This window comes from Entelurus aequoreus, linkage group LG25, assembly GCF_033978785.1.
Source record: "Entelurus aequoreus isolate RoL-2023_Sb linkage group LG25, RoL_Eaeq_v1.1, whole genome shotgun sequence".
In the NCBI taxonomy this organism is placed as follows: Eukaryota; Metazoa; Chordata; class Actinopteri; order Syngnathiformes; family Syngnathidae; genus Entelurus; species Entelurus aequoreus.
Genome location: NC_084755.1, coordinates 13,644,557 through 13,660,537, shown reverse-complemented (window position 1 = coordinate 13,660,537; position 15,981 = coordinate 13,644,557). Strand labels below are relative to the sequence as shown.

The following is a 15,981-nucleotide window of genomic DNA, read 5'->3' as shown; positions in this document are numbered from 1 at the left end:
GTTTGGTTGCTTGTCTATGCATGTTGCAATCATGTGTGCGCAATGTATATTATTGGTTGCTTTGTTGGGTCTGCTCCACCCACCCCAGCAGACGATGGCGTGGAACACCGCAGAGGCCACCACAGTGTGTGTGGGTGTTGAAATTATGTTTTTGTTTGGTTGCTTGTCTATGCATGGTGCAATCGTGTGTGTGCAATGTATATTATTGGTTGATTTTTTTTTTAACTTTTGGGGCTGTGTGTAGAAGTGGCACTGCTAGAGTGGCAGCTGGTTGCATCAGCTCTGCTCTTTTAATGTCTTTAATGTCCTTTGTGTTCTTTGATGTTTCCCTCTTACATGTTTATGTGTGCTATGGCTATGAGGTTTTTTCCCCCTTGGCCTCAGTCTGGACCTCCTCTCCAGGGGCCCAGGCTTAGACTGCTTTTTTTTTTCTCATCTCCCCCCAGCGTTTACCCGTTTCTCACCTTTTTTGTAAGGGGCGCCGGAAGTTAGCAGACCCGTCAGCGATCCTGTTCTGTCTCCCTGTAATGTTTGTCTGATCTTGAATGGGATTGTGCTGAAAATCTTAATTAATAAAGTATTTCTGATTCTGATTGCTGTGGGCCGCAATTGTCGCATAACTTGTGACATACTCTGGTACCGAAACATTGAATACTTAACGCCAACATGAAAACGCTACACTTCTACTTGGATGTTAGCGCTCTCAGGCTCCAAAAAGCGGTTATAAAAACTATATTTTTTTCCGTTTTGTTTATATGGACCAAAATGCTGAACAATTGACAAAAACAAGTTAGTTTTAAACTAAAAGTGCATAAGAACGGTGTCATTTTAAATGAGTTTGCTACCGGAACCCAGTCTTTGTCTTAGTCTCGGTCTGTAGTCACCATGGCAGAATGTGAACACAATCAATTCATCCAAAGACATTTCATGGCTTCCGAGAGCGAGTCGGCAGCAGTTTCACATCCTCGGAGGCATTCATGGATAACAACTAACAGTTTATGTTGGTATTTCCTGGAATGTGAAGGGCCTGGACAGACACACACACAAGGCCTGTAAGGAGCGCACAAACATGTTCATACACGGACGCCACAAATAACATCCCGGGAGGCTCTTTTTTTTTTTTTACAGTTCTTTCTGCAAATTGTTAGCTGTGACCACGCAGAGATGGCAACAAAGAAGAAAAAGGCAAACTTTCTCCTCCAGGCGTTAAACACGTGTTGAGGTGGAGTAAAATCTCTCCTGACTAGTTTGCAGGTAAACCCTCCATAAAAGTACAAACCTCAAAACCAGTGAAGTTGGCACGTTGTGTAAATGGTAAATAAAAACAGAATGCAATGATTTGCAAATCCTTTTCAACTTATATTCAATTAAATAGACTGCAAAGACAAGAAAGTTAACGTTCAAACTGGAAAACGTTGTTATTTTTTGCAATTATAGGCTCATTTGGAATTTGATGCCTGCAACATGTTTCAAAAAAAGCTGGCACAAGTGGCAAAAAAGACTGAGAAAGTTGAGGAAAGCTCATCAAACACTTATTTGGAACATCCCACAGGTGAACAGGCTAATTGGGAACAGGTGGGTGCCATGATTGGATATAAAATCAGCTTCCATGAAATGCTCAGTCATTCACAAACAAGGATGGGGGCGAGGGTCACCACTTTGTGAACAAATGAGTGAGCAAATTGTCGAACAGTTTAAGAACGACATTTCTCAACCAGCTATCGTAAAGGAATTTAGGGATTTCACCATCTACGGTCCGTAATATCATCAAAAGGTTCAGAGAATCTGGAGAAATCACTGCACGTAAGCGATGATATTACGGACCTTCGATCCCTCAGGCGGTACTGCATCAAAAAGCGATACCAGTGTGTAAAGGATATCACCAAATGGGCTCAGGAACACTTCAGAAAACCACTGTCAGTAACTACAGTTTGTCGCTACATCTGTAAGTGCAAGTTAAAACTCTACTATGCAAAGTTAAAGCCATTTATCAACAACACCCTGAAATGTCGCCGGTTTCGCTGGGCCCGAGCTAATCGAAGATGGACTGATGCAAATTGGAAAACTGTTCTGTGGTCTGACGAGTCCCCATTTCAGATTGCTTTTGGAAACTGTAGACGTCGTGTCCTCAGGAACAAAGAGGAAAAGAACCACCCGGATTGTTCTAGGCGCAAAGTTCAAAAGCCATCATCTGTGATGGTATGGGGGTGTATTAGTGCCCAAGACAAAGGTGACTTACACATCTGTGAAGGCACCATTAATGCTGAAAGGTATATACAGGTTTTGGAGCAACATATGTTGCCATCCAAGCAACGTTATCATGGACGCCCCTGCTTATTTCAGCAATGTGTTAGTGCCATTAAATTCTAAGTTAATGATTATTTGCAAAAAAAACATTAAATATCTTGTCTTTGCAGTCTATTCAATTGAATATAAGTTGAAAAGGATTTGCGAATCATTGTATCCTGTTTTTATTTACGAATTACACAACGTGCCAACTTCACTGGTTTTGGCTTTTGTAAATAAACAGGCTCAGCTTGAGCCCAGCTCATTATTGACATCAATCACAGCATCCACTGTCATGTCATGAAGACCCCCCCCACCCCAAGTTTGGACAAGAAAGGTCAAAGGTGACACTAAGGAAGCTGCCAAAACAAAGGAGGCCTCACACGATGACCACTGATAACATTGTCTCCTTGTGAAAAGGTAAAGCTGTGGAAGTACATCAGCTAATACTCATTGGTCAATAAACACATCACTCACTCCACATTCCATCGACACTTAGCTTGTTGCTGCTAAAACTAAATGACGAAAGGTGTACAGTATATGGATGTTCTCATTCATCCAGGTTCATTGTATTCTCAGGGCACATCTGGTCATATCTGACCTATCCAAGTCCAAGACTAGATCTATGAGCATGAACTGATGATGAAGCCTACTCTTCTAAGACAAGCCAAACAGTCCAGTTGCGAACATGCGATCAATGGAGTGCCCGAAGAACTAAAATAATAAATATTTGTTATAGAAATAATGGTAGCTTGTGCTACCAGTATCTGTTTATCGAGTTAGCTCCTGATGCTAAAGCTAACTGACTAATAGATAGATAGATAGATAGATAGTACTTTATTGATTCCTTCAGGAGAGTTCCCTCAGGAAAATTAAAATGTGATAAAATAATGAAGTAATAGTAGCTAGTACAACTTGTATTTAATCGATATTAGTAGCACTCGCTACTATTATTTCATTAGGCAGTTACATCATTTAGCTTTAGCATCAGGAGCTAACTAGATAAATAGATATTTATTTAGGTATTAGCTAACGATATAAATTACATATTTATTTAGCTATTATGCTAACTAGACAAATCAGATAGTTATTTAGCAATTAGCTATTAAGCTAACTAGATAAATAGCTAACATTAATATATACCTATTTCATTAAACTAAATTCATATGTATTTAGTTTATAGCTTTTAAACTAATTATATAACTTGATCTAGGAAGCTAAATGACGTAACTTCTAAATGAAATAAAAGTTATTTAGATATTAGCTATTAAGATAACTAGATAAATAGCTAACATTTAATGCATATCTATTCCATTAAAGTAAATGAATATTTATTTAGTTTATAGCTATTAAACTAACTAGATAACTATTGATCTAGAAAGCTAAATGATGTAACTTTTAAATTAAATAAGTTATGTAGATATTAGCTACTAAGCTAACTTGATAAATAGCTAACATTAATACATATCTATTCCACTAAACTAAATTAATATTTATTTACTTTATAGCTATTAAAATAACTAGATAACTATTGATCTAGAAAATTAAATGACGTAACTTCTAAATGAAATAAGTTATTTAGATATTAGCTACTAAGCTAACTTGATAAATAGCTAACATTAATACATATCTATTCCATTAAACTAAATTAATATTTATTTAGTTTATAGCTATTAAACTAACTAGATAAATATTGATCTAGAAAGCTAAATGACGTAACTTCTAAATGAAATAAGTTATTTAGATATTAGCTACTAAGCTAACTTGATAAATAGCTAACATTAATACATATCTATTCCATTAAACTAAATTAATATTTATTTACTTTATAGCTATTAAAATAACTGGATAACTATTGATCTAGAAAGCTAAATGGTGTAACTTCTAAATTAAATAAAAGTAGCTATCTGTTTAGCTAGTTAGCCGTTGATAACGATAAGATATATATATATATATATATATATATATATATATATATATATATATATATATATATATATATATATATATATATATATATATATATATATATATATATATATATATATATATATATATATATATTTCATTAAACTAAATTAATATGTATTTAGTTTATAGCTTTTAGCTAAATATAAATATATATATATGTATATTTATAGCTATTTATTATATTTATAGTTTAATGAAATATATATATATTAATGTTAGCTATTTATCTAGTTAGCTTAATAGCTATTGCTAAATAACCATCTAATTTGTCTAGTTAGCGTAATAGCTAATAGCTAAATAAATATGTAATTTATATCGTTAGCTATTATATTTTTAACATCAGGAGCTAACAAGATAAATAGATATTTATTTAGGTATTAGCTAACAATATAAATGACATATTTATCTATCTATCTTTAGCTATCCATCCATCCATTTTCTACCGCTTGTACCTTTTGGGGTCGCGGGGGGTGCTGGAGCCTAACTCAGCTGCATTAGGGCGGAAGGCGGGGTACACCCTGGACAAGTCGCCACCTCACTCATCACAGGGCCCAACATTTTGATTTGTACAAATTTCAGAATGTGCTTGTTCTTATTTTAAACAAAACAACCTGAAGTTGTCTTTATTTTTAAGTTATCGCGCCGTGATTTTACCAGTCCGGCCCACTTGGGAGTTGATTTTTCTCAGTGTGTCTATCCATTCGTCCATTTTCTACCGCTTGTCCCTTTTGGGGTCGCTGGAGCCTATTGGCCGGAAGGCGGGGTACACCCTGGACAAGTCGCCACCTCATCATAGGGCCCAACATTTTGATTTGTATAATATCAGAATGTGCTTGTTCTATTTTTAAACAAAACAACCTGAAGTTGTCTTTATTTTTAAGCTATCGCGCCGTGATTTTTACCAGTCCGGCCCACTTGGGAGTAGATTTTTCTCAGTGTGTCTATCCATCCGTCCATTTTCTACCCTTGTCCCTTTTGGGGCGGCGGGGGGTGCTGGAGCCTATCTCAGCTGCATTCGGGCGGAAGGCGGGGTGCACCCTGGACAAGTCGCCACCTCATCGCAGGGCCCGACATTTTGATTTGTACAATTTTAGAATGTGCTTGTTCTATTTTTAAACAAAACAACCTGAAGTTGCCTTTATTCTTAAGTTATGGCACCATGATTTTACCAGTCCGGCCCACTTGGGAGTAGATTTTTCTCAGTGTGTCTATCCATCCATCCATCCATTTTTTCTACCGCTTGTCCCTTTTGGAGTCGCGGGGGGTGCTGGAGTCTATCGGGCGGGAGGCGGGGTACACCCTGGACAAGTCGCCACCTCATCACAGGGCCCAACATTTTGATTTGTACAAATTTCAGAATGTGCTTGTTCTATTTTTAAACAAAATAACCTAAAATTGTCTTTATTTTTAAGTTATCGCGCCGTGATTTTACCAGTCCGGCTCACTTGGGGGTAGATTTTTCTCAGTGTGTGTATCCATTCGTCCATTTTCTACCGCTTGTCCCTTTTGGGGTCGCTGGAGCCTATTGGGCGGAAGGCAGCGTACACCCTGGACAAGTCGCCACCTCATCACAGGGCCCAACATTTTGATTTGTACAAATTCAGAATGTGCTTGTTCTATTTTTAAACAAAACAATCTGAAGTTGTCTTTATTTTGAAGTTATCGCGCCGTGATTTTTACCAGTCCGGTCCACTTGGAAGTGGATTGTTCTCAGTGTGTCTAATGTTAGTATAATGGTAGATCAATTTTTTTTTAAATGTAGCTAGCTAACTTATTAACAGGGCAAAATGTAATATTCAAAATGCTTACCAAAACAATCAAAACTACTATTATTATATGCAGTAAATCTACATGTTATTGAATTGATGTCAAATTACTCTTTTTGTTTATGAGCATGTGTATTAGGGGTCCATCCATCCATCCATTTCCTACCGCTTGTCCCTTTTGGGGTCGCCATTAGTACTTATTTAAAAAAATAAAAAGCGTCTTTAGGAGAGTGTACGTTAATAGCATTTCTTCAATATTGCTTAAATGAAAAGGATGGACTTATGACGACAATGGCCTCCATCAGGCTGATTGCAATGGGACGTATTGATGTGCCATGACAAGCATTAAGCACACAGCAGGGCGGGCGCAAGTAGCAGGGGAACAATAAGTAGCTCCCACACAAAAGCATCAGCTGCCATGCACACCGTGGGCCCCCCTGGGGGCACCAGAACATGACGTCATAACACATAATACGGTTTAAAAAATGAACACTGGTGGTGTTAATAGCCGGCACGCTTACCTTTCATGTCATTCAAAAAAATAAAAAGCCGGTCCACGTTGAGGCCCCCCAGCAGATTGACAAAGGAGAAGGAGGGGGCTGAGGAGGTCCACGCATCTCACGGTCACAATGCGAACCAAAAAATAAAAAGTGGGTTTCTTTCGGAAGATATTTCAGTGTATATCCCACAAAAAAAAACACAGCACGGCTCAATATTAAGGCAGGCGCGAAAGTGCGTGTGTGTGCGTACGTCTATGTATACCTACTGCAGGGGCTAGCTCACATGGACACGCCCTCCTCTCGCGCACGGAGCGTCTTAAAGGAACAGGAGCAACACCGGAAGTTACATTAATGTTAAAAAAAAAAAAAAAAAAAACACACACCGGAAGTGACATTAATGTTTAAAAACCAAGAGAGATAGTCGTGTTGCGGTAATGTGAGTTTTAAAAATAGCGACGTTTAAGTATTGTAGCGGCTGGCTACGGGGTGTTAGCCAATGGCTTTGGCTGGGGGGGCGGGACTTCCGGGGGAGCTAGGGAAGTGACGTTGTTGATTGGAAGTAAGGGTTCGAGTTTTGCCGGGAAAAGGAGGTAGACGCACATTGGAAGCTGTTGTGTGGTTGAATTACACGTTGTAATTTGCACAATAAAGACAAGACAAACAAATAAGTCGTATGAGCCTACATTCCTGGGATTATTACAGTATGTTGTGTAGTATTTGTGCATCTTGTTAGGTGTTTTCTCGAGCTCTTTAGTTTATTAAGATCTTGATTAGCTGCGGCTGTTCCTCTTAAGGTCCAACAAAATTATACGTGCAAAAAGAAAAAAAAACATGAGAACAAATTATCCAGCAACTAAAAAATCAAAACGTACAAAATCAATAATACGTAATTTCAAAATAAAACATAACATTGTGACCTTTAAGCGTCACATTAAACATATATTCTCTCTTATCTAAAAAAATAATAACATAAATATTATATAGTGAATTTATATGTATTAATTTAGACGTGAATGTTTTATTTTCTATCTTTTTTTTTAACCCTTAAGGCTCCTCTCAAATGCTCTGTCATAAAAATGTTAAAAATAAGTATAATATGTTATTATTGTTATAATTTTTATGTTTTTTATGATTACATTTCCATATACATATATATATATATATATATATATATATATATATATATATATATATATATATATATATATATATATATATATATATATATATATATATATACTACCGTTCAAAAGTTTGGGTCACATTGAAATGTCCTTATTTTTGAAGGAAAAGCACTGTACTTTTCAATGAAGATAACTTTAAACTAGTCTTAACTTTAAAGAAATACACTCTATACATTGCTAATGTGGTAAATGACTATTCTAGCTGCAAATGTCTGGTTTTTGGTGCAATATCTACATAGGTGTATAGAGGCCCATTTCCAGCAACTATCACTCCAGTGTTGTAATGGTACAATGTGTTTGCTCATTGGCTCAGAAGGCTAATTGATGATTAGTAAACCCTTGTGCAATAATGTTCACACATCTGAAAACAGTTTAGCTCGTTACAGAAGCTACAAAACTGACCTTCCTTTGAGCAGATTGAGTTTCTGGAGCATCACATTTGTGGGGTCAATTAAACGCTCAAAATGGCCAGAAAAAGAGAACTTTCATCTGAAACTCGACAGTCTATTCTTGTTCTTAGAAATGAAGGCTATTCCACAAAATTGTTTGGGTGACCCCAAACTTTTGAACGGTAGTGTATATATATATATATAAAAAGTAATGTTTTATTTTGTTTGTTTTTTCTATATTCTTTTTGGAAAAAAAAAAAACTGTTTTTTATGGCAAAAACACACCATATGCAACATGTCCCACCCAATTTGTTTTTAAAGTACAACATTTGATGTGAAGTAACTGGAAACTTCAATAATCATCATAATAATTCAGGTCAATAATTCATAACAACACTGATTTTGATTAATTATTATGTTTTAAACAATGACCAATTTTTTTAAAAAAAAATTTTTATTTTTTAATTTGGCTAATATTCTCAGGGATCCAAAAGCGCCCCACTTATAAAACTGTTAAAAATAAGTCATACATAATTTAGAATTTTTTAAAAATGTTTTCCTTAAATCTTTTAAATCTCTAGATCAACTTTAGCTCCATCTGTCGATTAAAAGTTTTTATAATTTTTGATGTTTTTTTTTTGGTTTGTTCGTTTTATGCTCTTTCTGTCATATATAACTTTTTTTTTTTTTATGGCAAACACACAAAATATGCAATATTATCCTAAACATAAATATTATAAAGTGGAATTTTTGAAGTTAAGTAATTTGAGACTTCAACTGGTCAATAATTCATAACAACACTGATTTTGATTAATTATTTTGTTTTAAACAATGATTTTTTAGGTTTTTTTTTTAGTTTTTTTAATCTGGCTAAAATTCTCAGGGATCCAAAAGGGCCCCACTTATAAAACTGTTAAAAATAAGTCATACATAATTTGTTTTAATTAAATGTTTTAACTTTCACCGCTTAAATCTCTACATTCACTTCAGATCTATCTGTTGATTATACGTTTTGTAATGTTTTTTTTTTCAGTTTGTCAGTTTTATGCTCTTTTTGTCATATATAACTTTGTTTTTTGATGGCAAACACACAATATATGCAATATTATCTTAAAAATAAATACTATAAAATGGAATTTTTGAAGTGAAGTATTTTGAGACTTCAATAGGTCAATGATTCATAACAACAAGAGGCTATATCATCCCTACAAGCCTGTTTCGCAGGTTTCCCTGCTCGTCAGGGGATTTTACATATATAATGTATATAAATAATAGGGAAACCTGCGAAACAGGCTTGTAGGGATGATATAGCCTCTTGTGTTTTTTTCCTGACCTAACGTATATTCCGCACTGTATAACGGATAAACCACAGAAACCTTGACTATATATATACTGTATATATATATATAGAGAGATAATATAGGCTGATAAATGCTTTAAATTGTAATATCGGAAATGATCAGTATCGGTTTCAAAAAGTAAAATGTATGACTTTTAAAACGCCGCTGTACGTAGTGGTACACGGACGTGCCGGCCCAATCACATAATATCTACGGCTTTTCACACACACACAAGTGAATGCCATGCATACTTGGTCAACAGCCATACAGGTCACACTGAGGGTGGCCGTATAAACAACTTTAACACTGTTACAAATATGCGCCACACTGTGAACCCGCACCAAACAAGAATGACAGACACATTTCGGGAGAACATCCGCACCGTAACACAACATAAACACAACAGAACAAATATATATATATATATATATATATATATATATATATATATATATATATATATATATATATATATATATATATATATATATATATATATATATATATATATATATATATATATATATACTGCTAGTAAGTAATTCGATTGTTGTCACTTATACACAGTTACTATATTACATAAGGTAACAATAACATACAAGCTTGGCAAGAAAATATTCATGAAGATCAACTTTCTTGACAACATGTTTTCATGTGGACCACTGAATGCGCTCCGAGCCAAAGTACAGTAGCTCCAAAATCTGCACGACTATCAGAAGCAGAGGAATATTTGATGTCTGTCTGGCACAGAAAACCATTTGAAGTATTTTTGTTTATTGCGGCTGCATGACTGGAGTGCGTGGGCCGCTCATTAAGGAGCTTCCTGGCAGCAGAGAACATTGTGATGTTAATGAGATGTGGCTCAGCAGCTCAACGCTTAGGAATATGTGAATACTTGATTACTTTCAATTACCCGCCTCGAGCACTGGGACAGTATTATGTGCAGGACTTCCTGACACCCAGTATCTTTAAACTTTTTTTTTTCCCCAAGCAGGCAAGTAAGAAAGTAGTTCCACTATTCAAACATTTTCTGGGCAAGGACAACATTAACAGTCGCACAGCACGTGCACCCTTTATTTGACTTCTCCTTAAAACCTTGCTTCAGATCAATGTTTCCCCCGCCTGAAATACGGCGATTAGTCCTCCTGCACTCTCTCCTCCTAAATCGCACTCCCATGCTCGTTTATAACTCTTCTAAGCATCGGCTTCTTCCTCGCAAACATCCCCCCATGCACAGAAACGTATCATTCTTTGCAGCTACTAAGGAGAGGCATGAAAAATAAAATAATTTATTTCATCAATAGATTTACAATGTTTGATGCATGTATACAGTGGTGTTCACATCCAAGAGTTTTGACAGATAACTTTGTAGATTATTATACCTTTTTTTTTTTTTTTTGTATCCTTCCGCAAATAGAAGCTACATATTTCAAAGTGGTGTGGATTGGAAAACATAGACTGTACACTTAGACTGGGTTTTACAAACCCCCAAACCAGTGAAGTTGGTTGTGTAAATGGTAAATAAAAACAAAATACAATGATTTGCAAATCCTTTTCAACTTATGTTCAATTGAATAGACTGCAAAGACAAGATATTTAACCTTCAAACTGGAAAGCATTGCTATTTTTTTTGCAAATATTAGCTCATTTGGAATTTGATGCCTGCAACATGTTTCAAAAAAGCTGGCACAAGTGGCAAAAAAGACGGAGAAAGTTGAGGAATGCTCATCAAACACTTATTTGGAACATCCCACAGGTGGACAGGCTAAGTGGGAACAGGTGGGTGCCATGATTGGGTATAAGAGCAGCTTCCATGAAATGCTCAGTCATTAAAAACAAGGATGGGGGCGAGGGTCACCACTTTATCAACAAAAGCATTAGCAAATTGTCGAACAGTTTAATAACAACATTTCTCAACCAGCTATTGCAAGGAATTTAGGGATTTCACCATCTACGGTCCGTAATATAATCAAAAAGTTCAGAGAATCTGGAGAAATCACTGCACGTAAGCGATGATATTAGGGACCTTCGATCCCTCAGGCGGTACTGCATCAAAAAGCGACATCAGTGCGTAAAGGATATCACCACATGGGCTCAGGAACTACGGTTTGTCGCTACATCTGTAAGTGCAAGTTAAAACTCTACTATGCAAAGCGAAAGCCATTTATCAACAACACCCAGCTGGTCTCAAGCTCATCTAAGATGAACTGAAGCAAAGTGTAAAAGTGTTCTGTGGTCTGACGAGTCCACATTTCAAATTGTTTTTTTTTGGAAACTGTGGATGTGGTGTCCTCCGGAACAAAGAGGAAAAGAACCATCCGGATTGTTCTAGGCGCAAAGTTCAAAAGTCAGCATCTGTGATGGTATGGGGGTGTATTAGTGTATTAGGCATCTGTGACGGCACCATTAATGCTGAAAGGTACATACAGGTTTTGGAGCAACATATGATGCCACCCAAGCAACATTATCATGGACGCCCCTGCTTATTTCAGCAAGACGATGCCAAACTACGTGTTACAACATTGTGGCTTCATAGTAAAATAGACTGGCCTGCCTGTAGTCCAGACCTGTCTCCCATTGAAAATGAAGCCTACAATACCACAACGGAGACTTCGGACTGTTGAACAACTTAAGCTGTACATCAAGCAAGAATGGGAAATAATTGCACCTGAAAACCTTCAAAAATGTGTATCCTCAGTTCCCAAACGTTTACTGAGTGTTGTTAAAAGGAAAGGCCATGTAACACAGTGGTAAAAATGCCCCTGTGCCAACTTTTTTGCAATGTGTTGCTGCCATTAAATTCAAAGTTAATGATTATTTGCAACAAAAAATTAATTTTCTCAGTTGGAACATTAAGTATCTTGTCTTTGCAGTCTATTCAATTGAATATAAGTTGAAAAGGATTTGCAAATCATTGTATTCTGTTTATATTTATGAATTACACAACGTGCCAACTTCACTGGATGTGGTTTTGTATATCAGAGATGCTGCATAATCAGGTGTTATCGGAATTTAGTAGGATTTTGTACAAATAAAAAAGGCTATGCAATTAGTAGATAAATGACATTAAAAAAAGTGGAACCTCTTAAATTAAAAAAACAGTCCAAATTTTGTCCCCATATGAACTAATGGGATGTTAGTGTTTTAATTAGGGATGGGCTTTATATTTGATTGTGTAAAACTGTCGATTCGTGTAAAACAGACTGCACTACTTAGCTGTCACCAACAGAGGCACTGTTGCTCCATCCTCAAGTAAATCAACCGTGCAGAGTAAAACAAGCATTAGATTCTGGTATAAAAACAGTATACATATACATATATATATATATGTATATATATATATATATATACACACACACATATATATATATATATATATATATATATATATATATATATATATATATATATATATATATATATACACAAATATATGTATATATATAAATATACATATATATACATATACATATATATATATACATTTCAATAAAAACAATATTTGATTAAAAAAAATTAATGAAGAATTATCATTATTTTTCACGATTGCCAATTATAGAAATGCAGTCAAAGGGCAATTTTTGTTGACGATCATACACGTGTAAACATAAGTTAACCACAGTTAGGATGTACAAAGTATTCAATTGGTAAATATGTAATCCAAGAGCATGATTTCATGACACATGTAATGTTCAATTACATTCTCAATTGCCTTAGAAATGTTAAAAGAAGTAAACCGCTGTAAAACATGACAGAAAAACAAAAAAAATACATTCACGTTAATAACAAGTTCAAGTCGTCCACATATTTTATTCATCTTTGGGTGACTCTCAGATTTTGCTTGAACTCAGAATTGTATGAATTCAAGTATTTTACTTTGGAGCAGAGGTTCTCAACTGCTCAGTGCGTGGTGGGTCTTTGTGAACGAGTCGAGACTTTCCGATGGCTCTTTCCAGTGAAAGATTAGAACTGATTCGTTCTTCTTTGTGCATTTCAATAAATTGTACAAAGTTCGCCACCCAGCTTTCGAGCAACTTTTTAGAGTCAATGATGAGAACTAAACGCCCGTGGTGATTCGTTCGTTTGCCAGAAGTTCTTAGTCGTGCATTTCTATTAATTAAGAGCAGGATTTTTGGTGAGATTCGCAAACGAGTCGAGTCTTTTTAACGACTCTTTTAAGTGAACGATGAGACCCGATTCACAGTTAAAGTACTACTGATAGTCACACACACACTAGGTGTGGGGAAATTACTCTGTGCATTTGACCCATCCCCTTGTTGCACCCCCTGGGAGGTGAGGGGAGCAGTGAGCAGCAGCGGTGGCCACGCCCGGGAATCATTTTTGGTGATTTAACCCCCAATTCCAACCCTTGATGCTGAGTGCCAAGCAGGGAGGTAATGGGTCCCATTTTTATAGTCTTTGGTATGACTCGGCTACGAGTTGTTCATTTGCAAGCTATTCTTCCTTCTGCATCTCAATATATTAAAACAGTAAATCCCAACTCGTGGTTTGCCACCTGGATTTTGCACGACTTGTTTAGGTCAACGATGAGTACCCATGATTTGCAGCGGCGAGTCGTTTGTTTGCGGACCGATTTTAGTCGGACATCCTAATAAATTAGAGCAGGGTTCTCAACTGGTGAGTCACGGACATGTTTTCTTTGTCTGGTCGAGATGTGACTTTCACGAACGAGCCGGGTTTTTGAAACGGCTCTTTTGAGAGAACGATGACAACCGACTATCCTGCACTTGTTTGCAAATCGTTCCGGCTCGTGCATCTTAATAAATGATAATATCGTGAAAAAGCTATTTGGCTACAGGGGTATAATTAGAAACTAGTATTCAAATATAAATGTAAAATATTATCACTAGTTCCTTTTAATTAAAAACTTTTGATACTAAAAATTATTTAGCAGATTGCAACCTATTGTATTTGCTCCGTGCATGAATTTTCTCCCACTCCGATCAAATTTTTTAAAGCCCTTAAAACCCATAAAAACTCACCAAGAGGTCTGGCAAAAAAAAGTTTTAGCTTGTGGCCGCTGAACACGAAATTTAAAAATCGACTCTCTAGCGCCCCCTTGAAAATGCGAAAAAATTAGTTTTATGTATCATCACGAAAATCGCCAGAGACGTCTATCATGACAAGACGCACGTAAAAATATATTTGAAAACAAACAAGAAGTTGGCCATCTTGGTTTCAGTCGGCCATTTTTAGGCCAAAAAAACAGAAATCGTATTTTAAAAGGGACTTTAACCAAATTAACCGTGGTTAAAATGACAGATACCAGCCAGATGGCTGATGATAAATAGAGAAGGAATTTTGCCTATGCCTTAAGTTGTGGGCGTGGCACGGCGTCAAACTTCGATCAGATGATTCGCCACAAAACTTTCAACATTTTTAATCCGGCTCCACAAATTCAGATCTTGGTCATAGTTGGTAGAAATTATGATGTTGACACCCTGAAGTGCCGGATGGGTCGGTATCTGTTGGTACCAATTAGTCGGTGGTGAAACCTGCTGGCAAAACCTTGCCATCAAACTCTTATTAACCATCACTTGAGATCAGGGGTCCCCAAACTGGGCTGTAATATATATATATATATATACGTTAGGTAAGGAAAAAACACATAGGCTATTTCATCCCTACAAGCCTGTTTCGCAGGTTTCCCTGCCCTTCAGGGGAAAATCCCCTGCAAAACAGGCTTGTTGGGATGAAACAGCCTCTGTGTTTTTTCCTGACCAAACGTATATTCCGCTCTACCCCGGTATTGAGCACTGTATAACGGATAAACCACAGAAACCTTGACTATATATCTATATATCTATATAAATACAGTCGCGATCAAAAGTTTACATACATTTGTGAAGAACATAATGTCATGGCTGTCTTGAGTTTCCAATACTTTCTACAACTCTTATTTTTTTGTGATAGAGTGATTGGAGCACATACTTGTTGGTCACAAAAAAACATTCATGGAGTTTGGTTCTTTTATGAATTTATTATGGGTCTACTGAAAATGTGACCATATCTGCTGGGTCAAAAGTATACATACAGCAATGTTAATATTTGCTTACATGTCCCTTGGCAAGTTTCACTGCAATAAGGCGCTTTCGATAGCCATCCACAAGCTTCTGGTGGAATTTTTGACCACTCCCTTTGACAAAATCGGTGCAGTTCAGCTAAATTTGTTGGTTTTCTGACATGGACTTGTTTCTTCAGCATTGTCCACAACTTTCACTCAGGACTTTGGGAAGGCAATTCTAAAACCTTCATTGTAGCCTGATTTAGCCATTCCTTTACCACTTTTGACGTGTGTTTGCGGTCATTGTCCTGTTGGAACACCCAACTGCGCCAAAGACCCAACCTCCGGGCTGAGGATTTTAGGTTGTCCTGAAGAATTTGGAGGTAATCCTCCTTCTTCATTGTCCCATTTACTCTCTGTAAAGCACCAGTTCCTTTGGCAGCTAAACAGGCCCAGAGCATAACATTACCACCACCATGCTTGGCGGTAGGCATGCTGTTCTTGGGATTAAAGGCCTCAC

The 15,981-nt window shown here is 36.5% G+C and overlaps 1 protein-coding gene across 1 annotated transcript in view; it reads right to left on the bottom strand.

Moving 5' to 3' along the window:
- The window catches only part of LOC133642492 (cdc42 effector protein 4-like), a 32,319-nt gene extending 25,511 nt beyond the window's left edge, over window positions 1–6,808 (bottom strand). The window contains exon 1 of the mRNA XM_062036710.1: window positions 6,545–6,808. The gene's annotated coding sequence lies outside the window, so the exon portion shown is untranslated. The remainder of the gene's footprint in view (window positions 1–6,544) is intronic.
- Between the last annotated feature and the right edge of the window lie 9,173 nt (window positions 6,809–15,981).